The following is a 19,449-nucleotide window of genomic DNA, read 5'->3' as shown; positions in this document are numbered from 1 at the left end:
TTAAAGTTATAATTGACAATTTGTTCCTCCGTAAATCGGGTATCATACGCTACAATTTTTTTGGGATATAATTCTCCATTTTATCTTAAAAAAACAGTTTGAAAATAAAACATGCTATAACGAAGAAAAAGGGATCAGTATGCTCATCGACAACATATCTTTAGAATTAAAGGTAGAATTTCCCAGCAGAGGATCGGCATACCGAATGGAACCGAGGATGCATTTCTTCCTGCAAACCTTTTTTTATTTTCATATGAGTTCCCTTTCGACACCTGTAAAAACAAAAAAAGATCAAGTTTGATATGTTTAAGCATTTGATTTTGCCATTTGTTTCGAAACTATCCTTTTAATATTTTCTTCGTAGTTAGGTACTTTTATTATTTTACTTTTTAGAAGAACAAACAGGTCTATTGGTAATATTTTCTTTCCAATATTGATAAAAACTCCTATAACATATTCTCCTAAACTAAAGAGATGAAAAAACACTGATATATCTACCTCCTCATCGCTAGTCTTCCACCAGTCATGTCAGGAAAAAAGAAGCAATGACACACGAGACGATTTCAATATTAAAATTATAAATTTAGAACTTTGAACTTCAAAGCAACATACCAACTATACCCAAGTATGATGTATACATGTTTAAACTCAAACAATATTCAAGAGCGTGCAGCTGCTACTCAGACTTTGATAAACGTCATCGGTGTCAGGTTTTGTGTCTTCTCCTCAAAAAGATCATCTAAGAGAATCAATAACTAAAAGATGCATATTCAGAGTCTCCTCACACCTCAGGCAAAATGTTTTTGAATTATTTGAATTACTGAAACGTGTAATTTTTTTTTTCTTGAGGTTTTGCCTTTATTTTTCTTCGGGGTATTATATTACGTTCGGTCATATGACTTTTGAATTTTAACGTGACTATATTTATGCATCCCTCTATCGAGTTATTGACTTTGGCTGTTCCTTGAACAGGTGGGTCCTGAGATGCGATTTGGACAAAAACGATATTACAGTTTTGTTTCAATTTTGGTCAGCCTTCTTTTCATATTTTACTTTATTTGTTATTAATCGGGAAAGTGTATACAATAATTCTCATTGACAGAAACATTTTATCGGCGTCTTTGTCTGTTAACAATAAACTACAACACCTTGTGTGTTGGTATCTTTGCTAGATTTATAAGTATGTTTAGGCTGCTGAATCCAGTTTATTGTCATAATAACCTATTATGTCTGGTCTGCCTGCTCTAACCACTAGTTTTAATGATAGAGAGCACAGGCAGATTTATGACCATTAAAAATAATATTTAACGTCATAACATTTACACAGGTCTATGTTAACTGTTTTTAGAATTACACAAGCTACAAGAATCCGAACAGCATGAGTTTGATAGGCCATATGTAAAAATATAAAAGAATCTATAGGTTTGCAAACACATTTATAAATCGGTAGACTATACATGTAGTTGAAATTGAGAATGGAAATTAGGAATGTGTCAAAGAGAAAACAACCCGACCAAAGTACAGAAAACGTTTGGAAGTCATCGATTGGTCTCCAACACGTCTTCAGCTTTCTTCTTAACAATAATATGTACTAGTTCAGTGCAAATGAACGTCACACTAAACACCAGAACAAACAAATGAACTTAATTTTTCTTAAACATACAAGCCTAACAAATGCCAGGTGCTCCTGACTTTAAACAAGCCCAATAAAAGTGTCGGGGTAAATAGATACAAAAATTATAAGCATATATTGCAGTAAATGTGACATCGTCAATATTCTTACGTACATGTAGTAAAGCTGTATGAAAATTTAAGATAAAGAGCATATTGAAATTGAAATTACAAAAATTTAAGGTACTGACACAAATTTGTATGATTACTTCTTCTGTTATGCTCATTACATACATTTGGTTTAAAACAACGATCTTTGCTTGATTTTATCCAACAAATAGTGTTTTTGCTGGATTACTTATTTCCCTTGTGAGCTGTTAAGCGTGCATTGCTTATATTGTATCAACAATTTTGCGTTCTCATATTTCAATGAACGTGAAGTATAAATTACAAAACCCAATTTTGTAAAAAGGATAGAGATCGTATACTGGTCAAAATGTTTGCTTAACAAAATGATCCGTTTGCATAGCTTGCAAGTTTTGACAAGATGTAAATTTGCCGTCATCAAGAACTTTTTCACCCAAAAAAGAATAAAAATTTAGTTCTAAGTCTATAAAAGGATTTCTGGCATAACAGCTCATTATGTTATAAACTGAGAAATTTAAATATGCAATGAATGCTTGTAAATGGTTCAAAGGGTAGACATACTGCTGAGAATGTCTTTCATGAGTATGAAAAGTACTTAATATCTGAGTGTTCAAATTTTCTGTGTGACCAGTGAAAATGCTTCAAGCAGTGTTAAGGCCTTCAATTTCTCAGTACCTGGATTATACTGAACCTGATGATCAAAATTATCTCAATGAGGATAATTTAGATGGTGATATTGAACTAGAAACAATATAGATAAAAATCCTTTTCTTAAGCATAAACGGTGTTATGCACACTGTTCGCAGATGGTTATAAAGGATGCATTCGAGGAATGTGGTCAAACCTTTCAAAACGTTATTGTCAAGGTTTCTAAGATTGTTTCCCATGTTTTAAAATCTATATTTGCATCTGAATTTCTTGAAACGATTTGAAGCATCTAATGCTACTAAATGGAATAGCCAAATGCATATGATTTGCTCGATTTCAGAAAAACTTGATAAATTAGAATGTGCAAATATTACTGCATATGACAAAAAGGTTTTCATTGAAATTTGCTAAATTTCAAAACCTTTTGAAGATCCAACTCTTCTTGTACAAAGAGAAAAAAATATCAGTGGCAGTATGGTGATACCAGTGACACTAAATCTGAGAACACATTTACAATCTGTTAAGTATGACTACAGCAATAAACTTATATCTGCTCTAATGGCCTCCCTTTCAAAAAGTTTATCTCAGTATGAGGATGCTGATATTTATAAAACTGCATCAATTCTTGATACCAGATTTAAATTATTCTGGAGTAAATCTGAAAATGTAGAGGCTCTTATTTCGAGTTTGAAAAGGAAAGTGTCTTCAGTTGAGTCTGTGGTATCAGATGATGATGATAATGATGATATTATTTCAACTCCTGCTAAAAAGGGAAAACAGATGATTTATTTTTAGCTTTCTACCAAAAAGCACTCCTAAGAAAAAAGGGCATGTTTCAGGCTTTACACATTGTGTTGACAGTTATTTGGAAACAGATTGTGATGACTCTCATGCCAATCCTCTACAGTATTGGAATGACAATGACACTAAATTTCCAATGATGTTTAGATTAGCATTGAAGTACTTGTCTGTACCGGCCTCCTCAGCACCGGTTGAACGTCAGTTCAGTATAACCGGTAAAATATTTAGGCCTGATAGAATGCGAATGAAGGAAGGCACATTTGAAACCCTAATGATGCTGAAATGCAATAGTCGTATTGAATAGACTTTTTTTCATATATACTTTAATGCATGGAACAGTTATGGAATATGCTTTTGTGACTTTATGTTGTTTTTCTTTCAAAATGTTTGACTTTCTTTTCACTTGATAATAAAATTTACAAATGTAATGTGAAATTAAATGCATTACTTTGCAAAAGTAATTGTAATCTAATGCATTACTTTGATAAACTCTTTTAATGGTAATTGTAATATTATGTATGGTTTTGTCAAAGTAACCTCCTAATCATACTTTGTAAAACACAAGTGTGTGAGTAGAAAGTTCATGAACCAGAGGTATAGACGTCTCGTCCTATTTCGAAATAAATGTTCATTGGAAGGTACCAATGCATTGTTGTTAAATATTCCGTATCAAATTCACAAATAATCAGGTCTTGAAGTATAGATTCTTGGTACAAACATTGTGTTTCATCTGAATCACGAGTAATAGTATTCTTTTATTTGTCTTTATTAATATTACTTTAATCTGTTTTTGGTGATGTCCATTTGACAGGGCTCTGCTTATCCCGTCATTGAGTTCTTGTTCTTTGGTAAAACAAATTTGATATTTTAGTCAGTTAGTTTTGCTCAATTAATTTACTTTGTCTATATGGCCTTTAAAGTTTCTTTGTTACATTTGACGTGTCTCTGTACTTATACATCCAAACATTGTGCTATGGTAATTTTATATTCTTGTCTTTCATTTTTGCTAATGTGTTTTGTTTATATGCCTTTTTGTGCTTCTTTGCTTCATATTTAAAATTGAGAAAGGAAATGGGGAATGTGTCAAAGCCACAACAAACCGACCATAGAGCAGACAACAGCCGAAGGCCAACAATGGGTCTTCAATGTAGCGAGAAACTCCCGAACCTGTAGGCGTCCTTCAGCTGGCCCCATAAAAATATGTATACTAGTAACGTGACAATGGACGTCATACTAAACTCCAAATTATACACAAGAAACTAAAATAAAAAATCATACAAGCCTAACAAAAGCCAGAGGCTTCTGACTTGGGACAGGCGTAAAATTGCGGCGGGGTTAAACATGTTTATGAGGTCTCAACCCTCAACTTTACCTCTAGCTAATGTAGAAAAGTAAACGCATAACAATACGCACATTAAAATTCAGTTCAAGAGAAGTTCGAGTCCGATGTCAGAAGATGACAATAATACATGAATTACAACAGACTACTAGCAGTTAACCGACATGCCAGCTCCAGACTTCAATTAAACTGATTGAAAGATTATGTCTTCAGCATATGAAAGTTAGGCACCATACCTCCCGTTAGGGGTTTAGTATCATACTATCATAAAATATATGAGACGAACATAACTCGTGTCATGCCAACAACTGTTTTTTAAATAAATGTGGTTAGTTTCGATGCAAAGACCCTATAAGTGAATCCATATTAAAGCCAAAATATGCAATCTTTAATGAGCTGACAACAGTATCGTAACTATATCCCTTCTTAATAAGTCTGTTTAAAGATTTTGTAAGCTTTTGAGGTGAATACTGATATTTTTGTGCTTTGTAAAGAACATTACCATAAAAGATAGGATGTGAAATACCTGAACGTATAAGATGTCTGTTTGTTTCTATAGTGATTAAGATCAAAACACAATGTTGACTGCTGTACCCCTTTTTGACATTTTTTTGTCAACACATCGTTTTGTTAACACATCGTTGTCAATATGATGGAATTTTATGGAACTGTCGTGCCAAGAGAGTTTAAGCTTTCTATAAAACCAAGTTTATTCCATAATTTTCTACATAAGAAAATGCATGTACCAAGTAATGAATATGACAATTGTTATCCATACGTTTGATGTGTTTGATCTTTTGATTTTGCCATTTAATTAGGGATTTTCCATTTAGAATTTTCCTCGGATTTATTTTTTTGGGGGTTTTTCTTTTTAATGAAGCTGTATGTAACAATTTAAAAAGAAATCTTTTTCATGTTGGCAGAAACATCTATAAAACGTTAAACTAGTTAAAATTGAGAAGAAAGTAGGTAATGTGTCAAAATACAACAATCTGACTAATGTGCAGAAAATCATGTAATGCCACCATTTGGTCTTCAACACAGCGCGAAAATTCTACACCCGGCAGCGGTCTTCAGCTGGCACCTAATCAAAAATGTGTACGTGTTCTGCAAATTAGCAAGACTGGACGTCGCACTAAACTCAAAACATATAAATGAATTAAAATTGAAAAATATACCAGCCTGACAAAGGACATAAGCTACTGACTTGACAGAAAATGGACTGGTATGCATGCAATAGAGATTATTCTCCATCCAAGTCACAATAAATTAAAAGTCAAACACAATATGACAAAGTACCGTCATCATCAAAGAAAACTAACAAAATCGTAAAGTCGTATGAAAATTCAAAATAAAGAGCATATGAGAATGCAAATTAAAACACCATGACATAAAAGTTACTGAAACAAAAGTTGTATGTTTATATGATCATTTGTTTGTGATTTTCCTCTGTTATGCTCATTACATTCACGTCAACAAATAGATCTACGTATTGTCCCTGTGAACTGTAACAATACATTGACACGTTAAATATTATCAAATGTATCAAATATTTGGCACCTTTCACTTTGTTAGCATATTATTCATGGCACACGCAAATGCATGATACTATAATGGAAATGTTCCATTTGCTTCTTTCATAAGCGTGTATCACTTGTTGAATATGATCAGTTTTGCACTACTGTTTCATATTGAAATGAACGTGACATGTAAATAGCAAGAACTTCTTTTGCAACAGGAATATAGATACTGTTTCGAGGTCAAAACGTTTGCTTAACAAAATGATCCGTTTACATTGTTTAATGATTTGTTTTCAAAAAAATAACACTAAATGATTAAATGGCGTTCAGAGATTTTTTCTAGATTTAACTTCATTAAGAGCGCGCTTACCTAAAAATATAAAAACGAACCATGAAAAGTATGAGTTCGGGATGAGTATGCTTTATGCATATTATTATTATGTATATCGAGTTGCAGATTGTCTATCAAAAGGCTATGATCTAACTAACGGTCCCCTTGACCTAGTTAAGAATCCTGATGGTTTCATTTTGTGATCTATCCTCCCCAACGTCTCAAATTTGTTCATGTATTCTAATTTCGATTCAAGTTCCATCGGTGTAAAATATATCTAAAAATACATATTTTATGCACCTTAAAGTGTGTATCTTAGTTGTTGAACATTACAGTGTTTGATCAACTAAATTTTGGAAGCCTCTTAATGTTTTTCTAACCCTTTTTTCAGTAGAAATAGCTTTGTACGTATTTCGTTTCATTTATAATCTTTTTTTAACGTTTATCTACTTCTCATGTAACAAATAATACATTAAATAATTTTTACAAGTATGATCTGGCAAGTAAACAAAATATAACTTTGAATTTTTGAAAAAACTAAGGCTTTTCTACCTCAGGAATAGATTACCTTAGCTGTATTTGGCAATTTTTTAAAGAATTTTTAGTCCTCAATGCTCGTCAACTTCATACTCTATTTGGCCTTTTAAACAATTTTTGATTCGAGCGTTACTGACGAGTCTTTTGTAGGAGAAACGCGCGTCTGACTTAAATATAAAATTTTAATCCTTGGTATCTATGATGAGTTTATTTGGTATTTTTCCCTTTTTGCTTGATCATATCAATACAATGAAAAATGAATAAATTTCATCATTTGTATCCTCTTATCATTCTTATCCTGTATGAAGTCAGTCTCATAATAATAAAGAATCAAGTCGTCAAGAAGAGGGGTACAGTTAGTTCCCATTGTTATGCCGACAGTATGTTGAAAAACACGACCTCCAAACGTAGCAAATATGTTGTCAATTCACAAATCAAGCATCTTAATAATGTCAGTTTCAGAGAATGTTTTGTTTGAACCAGAGTGATTCTTTACAAAGTTAGACTTATTCCTCCCTATGTGACGTATAACTTTTCTGACGCCAGACACGCGAGGCAATGACTGTGTTTTAAGTTGATAGATGCTTGTGTGTATTTTTGTAAAATTGTTTGTTTTAAGATTGTAACACAGTGATAAATGCTGTACCCATGTTTTGACTATTTAATTCATTATGTGTTTTGTTCACGCATCGTTGTAAATATAACGGAATTTGATGAGACTGTTGTAAATTGACAATAAGGGTCAGTTGAAAACAAAACTTTACGACAATAGAGATGATTTCAGTTTTCCCAATTGTGAACTTTCCATTTCTAAGTAGCAACATTCCAGCAGCACCTGCAAACGGGGTATTTATCTCCCAATCGATATTCCCGTGCTTGCATTTCCTATCATGATTTTCTTGATAGACCGTTCTCACTAGGAAGCTATGAAACCAAGAGTTCCAAATGGTAAAGTTGGAATCATTCCTTCGTAAATTTTACGGCCGCCATCACGAGTTGGTTGACCGTTATGAAATAACCGTTTTACAAATGCTATCGGATATTTTCATTACGTCGTAACTACAATCCCCTTCTATTCATGAATGTGACCTACCGAAGTAGACTATTTACCGGATTTGTTATCACATAAGCAATACAACGGGTGCCACATGTGGAGTAGGATCTGCTTACACTTCCAAAGCACCTGAGATCACCCATAGTTTTTGGTGGGGTTCGTGTTGCTTATTCTTTAGTTTTCTATGTTGTGTCATGTGTATTATTGCTTGTCTGTTTGTCTTTTTCATTTTTAGCCATGTGTATTATTGCTTGTCATTTTTAGCCATGTTGTCGTTTATTTTCGATTATGAGTTTGACTGTCCCTCTGGTATCTTTCGTCCCTCTTTTGTAAAAGTGAGAGGTTTAGCGCTATAAAACAAGGTTCGATCCACCATTTTCTACATTTTAAAATACCTGTACCAAGTCAGGAATATGACAGTTGTTGTTCATTCGTTTGATGTGTTTTGTCATTTGATTTTGCCATGTGATTAGGGACTTTCCGATTGAATTTTCCTTGGAGTTCAGTATTTTGCGATTTTTCTTTCCCTAAGACGAGATGCTGGTCATTCTTTTTTTATGAATCAAAGCAATACCAACAGTTTTAATTTTTCTTTCAATTTGGAATGGGGAATACTTGTAAAGTGTAGACAAGTCTAATTATAAGTACTATAGCAACATGAAAGAGTCTAAGGCCGTGTTAACATTGTCCTAAATTTGGTGTTGTGTAAGTGTTACTCACACGTAAACTAAACACAATTGCGTTCCCATTGATAAAACTCAATTTTTACATGTAGTTTAAATCATGTTTTGTCTACACATAGTCGTTCCTACTGCTAGAAAGGTTGTCCGAAAACTTTGCATTCGGTTCTACGTAATGAACATTTAAATGACATATAGTTTACTAGTGTGAACAAAGCTTATGTACAGGTTATTAAACAAGGTGTATAAATGTGAACAAATTTGATATGAAACCAGTCTCCATTACATTAAACTTATTGTAAACATGTTTACTGTACACGGCGTTTGATGTGAACACGGCCTTAGATTGTATGTATTTTTAAAGATCTTTGGATTATTTTAGTATCCACATCTGATTCGCGCCACCTGTAGTATAGGCAGTTTTACAATAATTTTGAAGCCAGGCTTTAATTGCTGATAAAATATATGGTAATAATATGGAAAGAGTTTTCTTGGCGCACTTGGAAGACACAGCAATATACCGTTGTTTGTAAGACATTTATGTAGTTTAGGTATCCATTACAGTGATGGAAGATTCAGTTCTTCATCTTTGATTGAAATTCATAAGTAACATAGAAAAGATCAATGATTATCCAGTATGTCTTCTTTGGTAATTATAGTGAGGATATATGTCGAGTTTCCAAGTGAATTGTTAATACCTTATTCATTATCAAACAGTTTATGTAATGAGATTTACACACACAACCAATGATGTTTGGCGCTTTCTTTTCTAGGGACAAAAACATCTTGATTGACGTAGCATGGGTGTTTATTGACCCATTGAGTTTTTAATTCTTATTTGTATCTACAGCCTTCATCCATTTGGAACGAGTATGTACGTTTTCTTTCTCGCGTTTAGCTATTTGCCTAGCATAATCCCCGACTGAATCCATCAATATTTTGAAGTTGTATTTCCAATTGATGGATTAAGGATAACGATATTTCGGTCCTTTGAATAACATCTTTCGAATTTCGCGGCAATAACGTGGCTAGCCAGCAGATTATATGAAAATTTAGACTTGAAGTCGTCAATGTTGAAATCCTTCACAGGTGTTTGTTATTGACAATTAAAGTAGCAATAAATTTGGTATAGGTATAAGAAATAGTTGGTACAGACTGATCTTTAAAATAATGAGGTATTTTCCATTGAACAAATTTTTTATGAAGGATATTGCCCAAGTTGACGCCATCAAGACCCTTGATGGAAAAGGAATGTTTGAAAAAATATCTTTTCTATTTTTCATCTTTTCCAATACGAACTGGTTTAAAAAGTCTGTGACTTGCAATATCCGTAATGAAATGTGTAAGTCTGTATTGGTTTGAATGAGGGTTTGTAACAGTGACTTCTAAACATAAATTAAACAGAGAATGAAGTTTTGAAATAGGTTTGTGCGAATGTGGTGAACACATAACAGCTTTTGTATATATGGCAGCAATTCACTAATAGAAACATCATGCAGAGTAGGTGATGTATAATGACTATGACCATGACCACGTAGAGTTAACATGTTCATTATATTCACCAAGCTATAGGAAGGACTAGATATAATACATATACTATCAATTTTGTCATTGCAACCATATGGTGTCGCAGTTCCCAATTGTCGAATCCAGTAGTCCTCTGTTTGTCTACGGTAAGGCGTTGCAAGATGAGGATTGTAAGTTCTGTGGTATATTTTTTCGATAATTCGAACTGTTATATAATAGTTATCAAAGGTACTATGATTAAGCTGGTAAAGAATGTCGCTTGCATTATGGTTGATGTCTGATATATGGTCGCACATACGTTTGTTTAGCCTTTCTTTCGTTTTATCGACTTTAACAATCCGTAAAGGTTACACTCTTATCCATAGACGAATTTATAGATTTACAATTTAAATCATCGTAACTTCTAGTGAAATATGACTTTTTAGTTAAATTGCTAGTGAATTGAGAATTTGAAATAAGACAGTGTTGTTCACATGACATCAGAAACAATGATTCTTGCTCTGACAAAATAAGTAAATATTTTTGATATTGAGTTTGGTTAAATAAGTAAAACAAATCACATCGTATTTTTGAAATGCTCGATTTTCCGTTGCGAATTCTAATGAATCAGATAACCTTGCATTTAAGAAGATGATGCATTTTCACATTCGAAAACAATGTAGCAATCATCGTGAAATTTTGGTATAATTATATGTTTGCTATTGAGTCGGCTATGTCAGCGGAGGAAAAGTAAATGTAGGGTTGTATACATTTTCCGTTAACCAAATCATACAACGCCAATATCCGACCGAAAAAGAACCATTGAAAGTGTGAAACAAAAACTCATCACAGATATAAGGCTTTTAATTTGGTACGACAGACATCAAATCTTTGAAAGCTTTTTAAAAGACGCATCAGAGATGCTCAAATATAAACTCAATCCAAGTTCTCTGTTTTCATACATGTCTTGCAAAGTGTGATGATGAAAGAGTTGTTGAAATAATTGTACACTATTAACGGTGTATGAAAATTAACAAAAATCGTTTTCTTATCAGTTTATCATTCATAATGGGGCATACATATCTGACTTTATTGGCCAAAAATGTCCTGACAATTTGAAAACCTGAAAAACCCGTGCAACTGCCTAGTACCAACTTTGTATTATTCCATAGCCAGCCGGTTCATACTTGTTTTATAAGGATTGATATTGCTTTTGAGTATTTTAGTCAAAACTTGGAATTCTATTGAACGGTATGGTATTAACAAAAATGCATGATGCAGAAAAGAACATTTAGGTTGGAATTCAAAATGATACAATTTTTTTTAATAAAACTGCTAGCTTCGAACTCCATATGAAATATTTGATGTTGAACATTTGTTACCAGTATTACCATCAATATCGTTTTGCTATCTCGCCATCGCTATTTTATGTAAAACTTCTTTTGAAATTGTATTGAAATCACTTGCCTGAGAAATATATGCAATTTTTTTTCTTGATGCAAACCCTATCAACGTGCTCAACGTTTGAGTAAGACCATATTTTTCGGCCTCGATAATACCATTAACAGTATCAATACTTGAACATCCATCCAGTGGTTGTCGTTTGTTGATGTGTTACATAATTGTTTTTCATTTATTTTTTGTACATAAATAAGACAGTTAGTTTCTCGTTTGAATTGTTTTACATTTGTCCTTTCGGGGCCGTTTATAGCTGTCTATGTGGTATGGGCTTTGTTCATTGTTTAAGGCCGTACGGTGATCTATAGTTCTGTGTCGTATGGCCTCTTGCGGCGAGTTGTATCATTGACAATCATACTACATCTTTTTTATATGTAGAAGATCTTGTTCTTTTGTTTTTGTGAGGATGAATGCATACAGGAGCCTCTTCAAAAGACAATCCTGAACATGCATGAAATATTTGCCACTAGACGATAAGCAACCAACAATCAATCAATCAAAAGACTGGAAGGAATACTATATTCCAGGACTTAGATTTCCTGTTTTTATTGCCTTGATAGAAGGGGTAATTCTTACAAGGAAGATATTAATCGCAGAGTTTCAAGTGATGAGGTTGAAATAAATTTTTTGAACATTTTACAGATGCCATATGGACTGTCTAATGCACATATGACGACTTATATGTTCCAATAGTCGTTACCAGTCCCCTTTTCCTTGAATGTGATATACAGAATTATGATAATAACCGGGTTTGTACTTTATTCAGCAACACCACGGGTACCATATGTGAAGCAGGGTCTGCTAACCCTCCCCAAACACTGATTTCACCGCTGATTTTGATTGGATGTGTGTTGCGTCGTCTTTAGTTTTATATTTTGCTTTGTAAAATGTTTGTCTTTTTCGCATATCGACATGGCCTTCCAGTTTTCTTTCCACTAACGAGCATGATTGTTGCTTTGGTTACTCAAGCCTCTTGCTGAAGACAGAACATTTTTTTCTGTTTTGAACCAAAAAATTGTTTAATCCTTGCAAAATTTAGTTGAATAAATCATGTTTATAAAATTATAAGCTGCGAATTATAAACTTAGCAAAGGACAGCACTCATTGGACGATTTGATATGTTGACATATATTACACACAGATGGTTAATTTTCATTGCGACTACAAATTCCCATCAATGACCAATCAGAAGACGTCAAATTAAATGTATTCCTAATTTAACAGACGACTTGTCACAGATCTATGTGCTAATAAATGTTATTAGCTAGCATTAACTTATTCAAAAAATGTTCTGATTATCACTGAGGCATTGTGTCTTTATTGTTCAATCACCTTTGTTCAAGTTCAATTTCGAATCCCCCCAACATTTCCAGATTTTATGCTAATAATAACGAAATCTTATAATTATACATTGTTTATCAGAAGTACATGTTCTTCACAAGTACATCGTCATCAGCAGCAACAACAACAACAACAACAGCAGCAGCAGCAGCATTTTTTTATACCGTTCGATTAGAATAGTTAGCAACATCACTATGTAACACAACACATGGTTATTTGGAATAGTAGTTTATTAAGCCGGTCTGGACCAGTGTCCATAACGGACGGTCTCCCCTATACTGTAAAATACATCTATACTATTAAACGAAAAGACCTCATTTTGTGTGTCGCTTCTCTTCCTTCCACAATAAATCAATCATCATGCCTCTGTGTCATATAGGTAACATGCATAGTCGCATCTGTCATCCATTCTTATGATTATTCAGATTGAGTTATTTTGGGACAAAAACGAGTCCGGATATGATTCCGTCATCATACTGAATTTTAGTCATAGATAAGACTTCCGGTTTGAAATATGCACAAATACAACCAATCGTACTATGATAGATAACAAAAATGAAAAATAAATAGGCCAATCAGAGCGTTCTCAATATCATGGTGTTTAGATAGCAAGAACAACAACTATTATACCTCCTTATAGAGGACAATCATTTTTAGCGTTTATCTACATGTAAACTACGATTATACTACTTCAATATAAAGAGACTCTCTGTATTCTGTCTACTGTTTTCTTTAAATGTTAACGTTTACTATTATATTAAAATAAGTAAAACATGTGACACAAGTGCAACCAATCGTATGATAGATAACAAAAATGAAAAATGAATAAGCCATTCAGAGCGTTCTCCGTATCATGGTATTTAGATCGCAAGAATTGCAACTATTATACCTCCTTAGAGAGGACAATTATTTTTCGAGTTTCATATCATGGTATTTAGATCGCAAGAATCACAACTATTATATACCTATATGGAGTTATTTTCTTTCAGAACGACAGGTCATTCTTTTTCAGAATCAACCCGGACGATACCATGTTTCAATAATATTTGCTCCAAGGCATAAAATAATGACCTGTGTGAGGTCATTATTTTCTTTGATAAAAATGCAATCTATAATTTACTTCAAAACTTTATTCGTCTAATAGTTTTTTGTTGCCGATTTGGAAATTTATTTTTTAAAGTTCAATTTATGATAGGTGTAAAAGAAACCGTCATTGTAGTCCCGCATTTTAATTTTAGAGACAAATAACGTGAAGTTTTGTTAATTTATCGCTACAATAAAGAAACATTATCATATATGTCAGATGGATTTTAATGTAGACTTTCATAAAATAAATCTAGATTTAACATATTGGTGTGTAAGATTTTAAAAATCTTACTGAGTCAAACTAAATAGGTTGATTGATTTTTGGTTGCTTGCTTAACGTCCAGTGGCAAATCTTTCATGCATGTTCAGAACGATACACACTGAATAGAAAACCATACTGTGACCTACATGTATTTATATTCGTCTTCGTGTCAGTTCTTAACTTTTTAAAATTTATGTATACCTTTTACTCTATCAAATGATCAACTAATAAGATAATCTTATATTCTATTGAATAACATTAACGTTACTCACAAAAGGGTCGGATGCGGAGGGTATATAATTATATCCTGATTATCTTTAAATAAAATTTATTGCTATTCAAAAGACAATCTTTCTGAATTTTTCATTCGATTCAAGTAAAATTGTTAAAAAAAGAACACATCTCAGGGTGTCAGGATTGTTTAAAGAAAGACCTCCCTCCGGTCGGTCTTTCATTTGATAAATCCTGACACCCCTCGGTGTGTTCTACGACAAGAACAACCTTAAAATATGCATTATCTATAACTTATACCTCCTTAGAGAGGACAATTATTTTTCGAGTTTCATCGCATGGTGTTTAGATCGATCGCAAGAACCCCAATTATTATACCTCCTTAGCCCTTAGCGAGGAGAAATATTTTTGGCGTTTATCTACATGTAAACTATGATTATACTACTTTAATATATAATAGAGACTCTGTATTCTGTCGGGGACTTTCTATGTTAGTATAGAAAGTCCCTGATTCTGTCTACTGTTCTCTTTGAAATGTTTACTATTTAAGGGGTCATTCCACGTGCATATGTATTAATAAGTAAAACATGCTCAACTTCATCTAAAACTACCTTGACCAAAAACTTTAACCTGAAGCGGGACAGACGGTGGACGGACGGACGGACGGACGAACGAACGAACGAACGGATGCACAGACTAGAAAACATAATGCCCATAAATGGAGCATAAAAATTTATGGTTGAAAGGGAAAATAGTGATTTGGCAAAAGTAAAGTAGATAAGAGGGAGTCGGGACCTTTTTCGGGGCGTCGGGATCGGGTGTTTTTAAGCTCGGGATTTGGGGATTGATCCTTACGGAATCCGGGAATATATTTTTCGATTTCGGGATTTCGGGATATGAATTTCTTTAAATTCTGCATCTAGGGATTTCATGATTTTAAGCCCGGGATTTCGGGATCAGGACCCCTCCGACCATCCCTCAAATTTACCTAAGTCGGTCTTAGTCATTTATACATGATTCATATCCTACCATTGGTATGTTAATAAGGCTCTCAAAAGAAAAGGCACTGATGGATTGTCCTAGAAGCATATTTTATCAGACTAATAATGGTCTATATATAAGCAGTTACATTTATTGCATGTTTGAAAACGGTGCAAATTTTTAATTTGGTTTGACTTTTACCAAAAGAAGCATTGTAGCAAAGGAGAAGAATAATTGTGGTCTGAGGCCAGAAACATGAAAATAATTGAATTTAACAGAAAGGAAACAAACATCTTTGGAAAAAGGGAGAGGGCTTTTGATACCTTTTATGAAGTTCTCAATACATAATATCTTTTACAAAAAATCACCCTACAACAGTTCACAAGCTGTATATGCCCGCGGTTTCGCGGTTGTGTTCTAGTAAGTATATATATACAGAATATAAACAGTGTCAAGGTTTCTATTAATTTGACCATTATAGTCTTAAATCAAAAGATACAGGGGTGAATATCTATTAAGTTGGCTCTAATTGACATGTTTTGACCAACCTGGAAATTGATGTTTGAAGAATACACGTATGTCCAGTGTTTTAACTAATTGCTATTGCTACATGTCACCACCGGGTCTGCATGTAAAAATGTTATATGCCACGTAGCGGTCAATTGAACAACCTTTTACAAGGTCATGATTTTCTTAATAGATATTCCCCTGTATTTATTTTATTCAATTTAATAAACATTTTGAGAATATATAATCATAAATATAAATATTCATATATTTATATATTTTTAAGCCCATCATATTGTCACAACTACTTAAAAAATGTTATTACTAAGCTTACCGTTTATTAGATCATGATACCCATCAAGAGTACACCTTAATAACATCAAAAAATAATGCAAGTCTTTATCTCGAAGTTCTATTTCAAGTGCATTTTTTCCATACAATCGGCGATGAACATTGTTTTAAAAACTGGTGACTTCTCCATTTGGTCCGCTCTATTTATATACAGCTTTTTGCCTTCGACAATAAGTGCTATGTCTTGCCTTTCGACGCTAAATTTCAGTCGTTTTACTTCAGGCGCTATGTCTTTGTCCCTGTCGTCGTCTTTTTTTCCGCAGCTGATATTTCAATCTGTTCTGGCGAAGATTAGAAAATGTTTATCTAGAGGGTAAAAAATACATAATCCTATTTCAAAACAACTTCATAAAACATAACATTTTGACTAGTATCGCAAACGCTTCTTCGAATAATCAAGTTATATCGAAAAATTTAATAAACTTAGTTTTTAATAGATTTTTGGACATATATAGATATAGGAAGATGTGGTATGAGTGCCAATGAGACAACACTCCATCCAAGTCACAATTTACAAAAGTAAACCGTTATAAGTCAAGGTACGGTCTTCAACACGGAGTCTTTGCTCACACCTAACAGCAAACTATAAAGAATTACTAGTATAAAACCATTTAAACGAGAAACCCAACGGTCTTACCTCTATAAAAAAAAAACGAGAAACGAGAAACACGGTTGAACCTTATCAACAAATGCCAACATATACATACACACTATACAATATCAATTGGAATGGCTCAACTCAATCAAAAAACGTAAAGCACAAATGAACATTAAGGGCATACGATACAGTTTTGATCCTGTATTTACAGCTTGATGAAAATTTCCAGATAGGATATTTTTTGCCTGATTAAATCAAATATGTAATAAAAAATATACCTTCATGTGCTACTTTTTGAGTTAAATGAGGTCGAAATTTTGTATATTTTCTCAAAATTCGGATTTGTGGCCGTATTTTCCCTTTCGAAAGAAAGCAATAACTTTTTTGTTTTAAAAGATAAACACAAATTGTTTTTTGTTAAGTAATTTGTAATTTCTGTATTTTATAAGTACACTAAAAACTTATGCATTTTTTAATTCAGAAATAACTTATATTTATCAAGTGGTCATGAATTGAGAAAAAAACGTATTTTTTTGCTGTATATTTATCAACATTAAAAAAATTGCACTATTTACAGTTTTATAAAATTTGGTTCACATAATCTCCCTACAAAATGAAACAAAATGTCGTTTTAAAAAGTAGGGGTCCATGCACTCGTTTTCAAGTTAAATCAGTTTGAATGATAAAAATCAGTCGAAAAATGCATATTTTCCCGATATGTCACAGTTTGACGTCGCAAAAATAACATTTTACATTAGCAACGTCATTTCCTCCCCTGTAACTGTATCGTATACCCTTAAGGAATATGTTCATTTGAATAGAAACCGATCAGGGCGATAAGATACATATGCATAATCATGATTACAGAATTACCGATTGTATATACAAAGGTTAAATCACAAAAATACTGAACTCCGAGGAAAATTCAAAAACCAAATGGCAAAATCAAAATCTCAAACACATGAAACAAATGGATAACAACTGTCATATTCCTGTTTTATGTAGAAAATGGGGGATTAAACATGGTTTCAAAGCTAGCTAATCTTTTCACTTGTATAACAATACCAGATGAACAAACAGAAAAATGTCTATTACACAAATAAAACCCAGTGCCATCATCGTAATCTACAAAAAAAAATATAGTTTAATCCTCGTTTTGCCGGTGAAGTGTTTAGACGTTGATACTAGTTGATAAAAGTCTGTGTCGCTCAACTAAAGTCTAGGTGCATCCTTATAAAAAACCTACAGTAGTATACAGCTGTTCGAAAGTCATAAACCGATTGAGAGAAAACGAATCCGGTTTTCAAACTAAAACCGTGGGAAACTCATAAACTACAACAGGAAAACAACGAAACAAACGAAACTCTAAAGTGCAAGAAAAACAAAACGACAATGTAACAAACACAGACACATACTATAAGATACAACTGCCATTTTCCTGACTTGGTACAATAAATTTTTAGAAAGAAATATTGGGCTAAACCTGGTTCTGTGGCTACCAAAACCTCGTGCTGTTATGGCAATGTTATATTTATCACTAAAAGGACAACGTTACATGAGAAGACTGCAGTACTAATAAATGCAAGACCATTCAGGACAGAGAAATACACAAATAAACAATACAACAATACATTTCGACATGCTAATAGTTATCAAATGTATCAGGCTTATAATTTAAAACGCTAGACACGCATTAAAAATAGACGCTTTCTTGCATCCAAAAATGACACATCTGTAAAGAAAATGTAGGAGACGAATTTCTCTATCTTTTATATGTAAGTCTCTTCAACTGTTTTTTTTTTTAAAGAAAAACATATCCTTAGTTATTATACGAAGCATCCAAGCAAGCATAATGTATCTGTTATGTTATCTCACTGGAATTGTTTTGTTTTTTTTTAAATGTTACCATCATATTATTAATCATGTTAATTATTGTTAGTTTACCTCATGTTAAACATATATGTGTCTGAGTGTTGCTTTACAATTAAATCTTGAAATACATTGAAGACAAGAATAGAAAACTTAACAAAAATATTGATATTAAAAGACCTCTGAACCAAAAGGGAATTCAACAGCTCTTTTGAGAGGTTTTTTAATATCAGTATCAATTTGTTTTTTAATTTCATTGACTAACAAATTGTCAAAAACGTAATAAATGTCAGTACATTGTAACTGCTAGTAGTCCTTTGTTGATTCATGTTTCATCGCCTTTTTGCTTAGTAACTTTTATATCATATTCTGACATCGGGCGTCTTATTTAAACTAGGTTTTACTGTGTATATTGCCGTTTGTTTGTTTATTCGGCATCAGCTAGATGTACAGGCGGAGAGTTGAGATCTCAAAAATTATGTTTAACCCCGGTGCATGTTTGTGTCTGTCTCTAGTTAAGAGCCTCCAGCCTTTGTTATAAGTGTAGGTTTTGGAGTTTAGTATGACGTTCATGTTCATTAAACTAGTACT

Source organism: Mytilus galloprovincialis, chromosome 6, assembly GCF_965363235.1.
Source record: "Mytilus galloprovincialis chromosome 6, xbMytGall1.hap1.1, whole genome shotgun sequence".
Taxonomy (NCBI): domain Eukaryota; kingdom Metazoa; phylum Mollusca; class Bivalvia; order Mytilida; family Mytilidae; genus Mytilus; species Mytilus galloprovincialis.
This window is presented reverse-complemented; position numbering follows the sequence as displayed.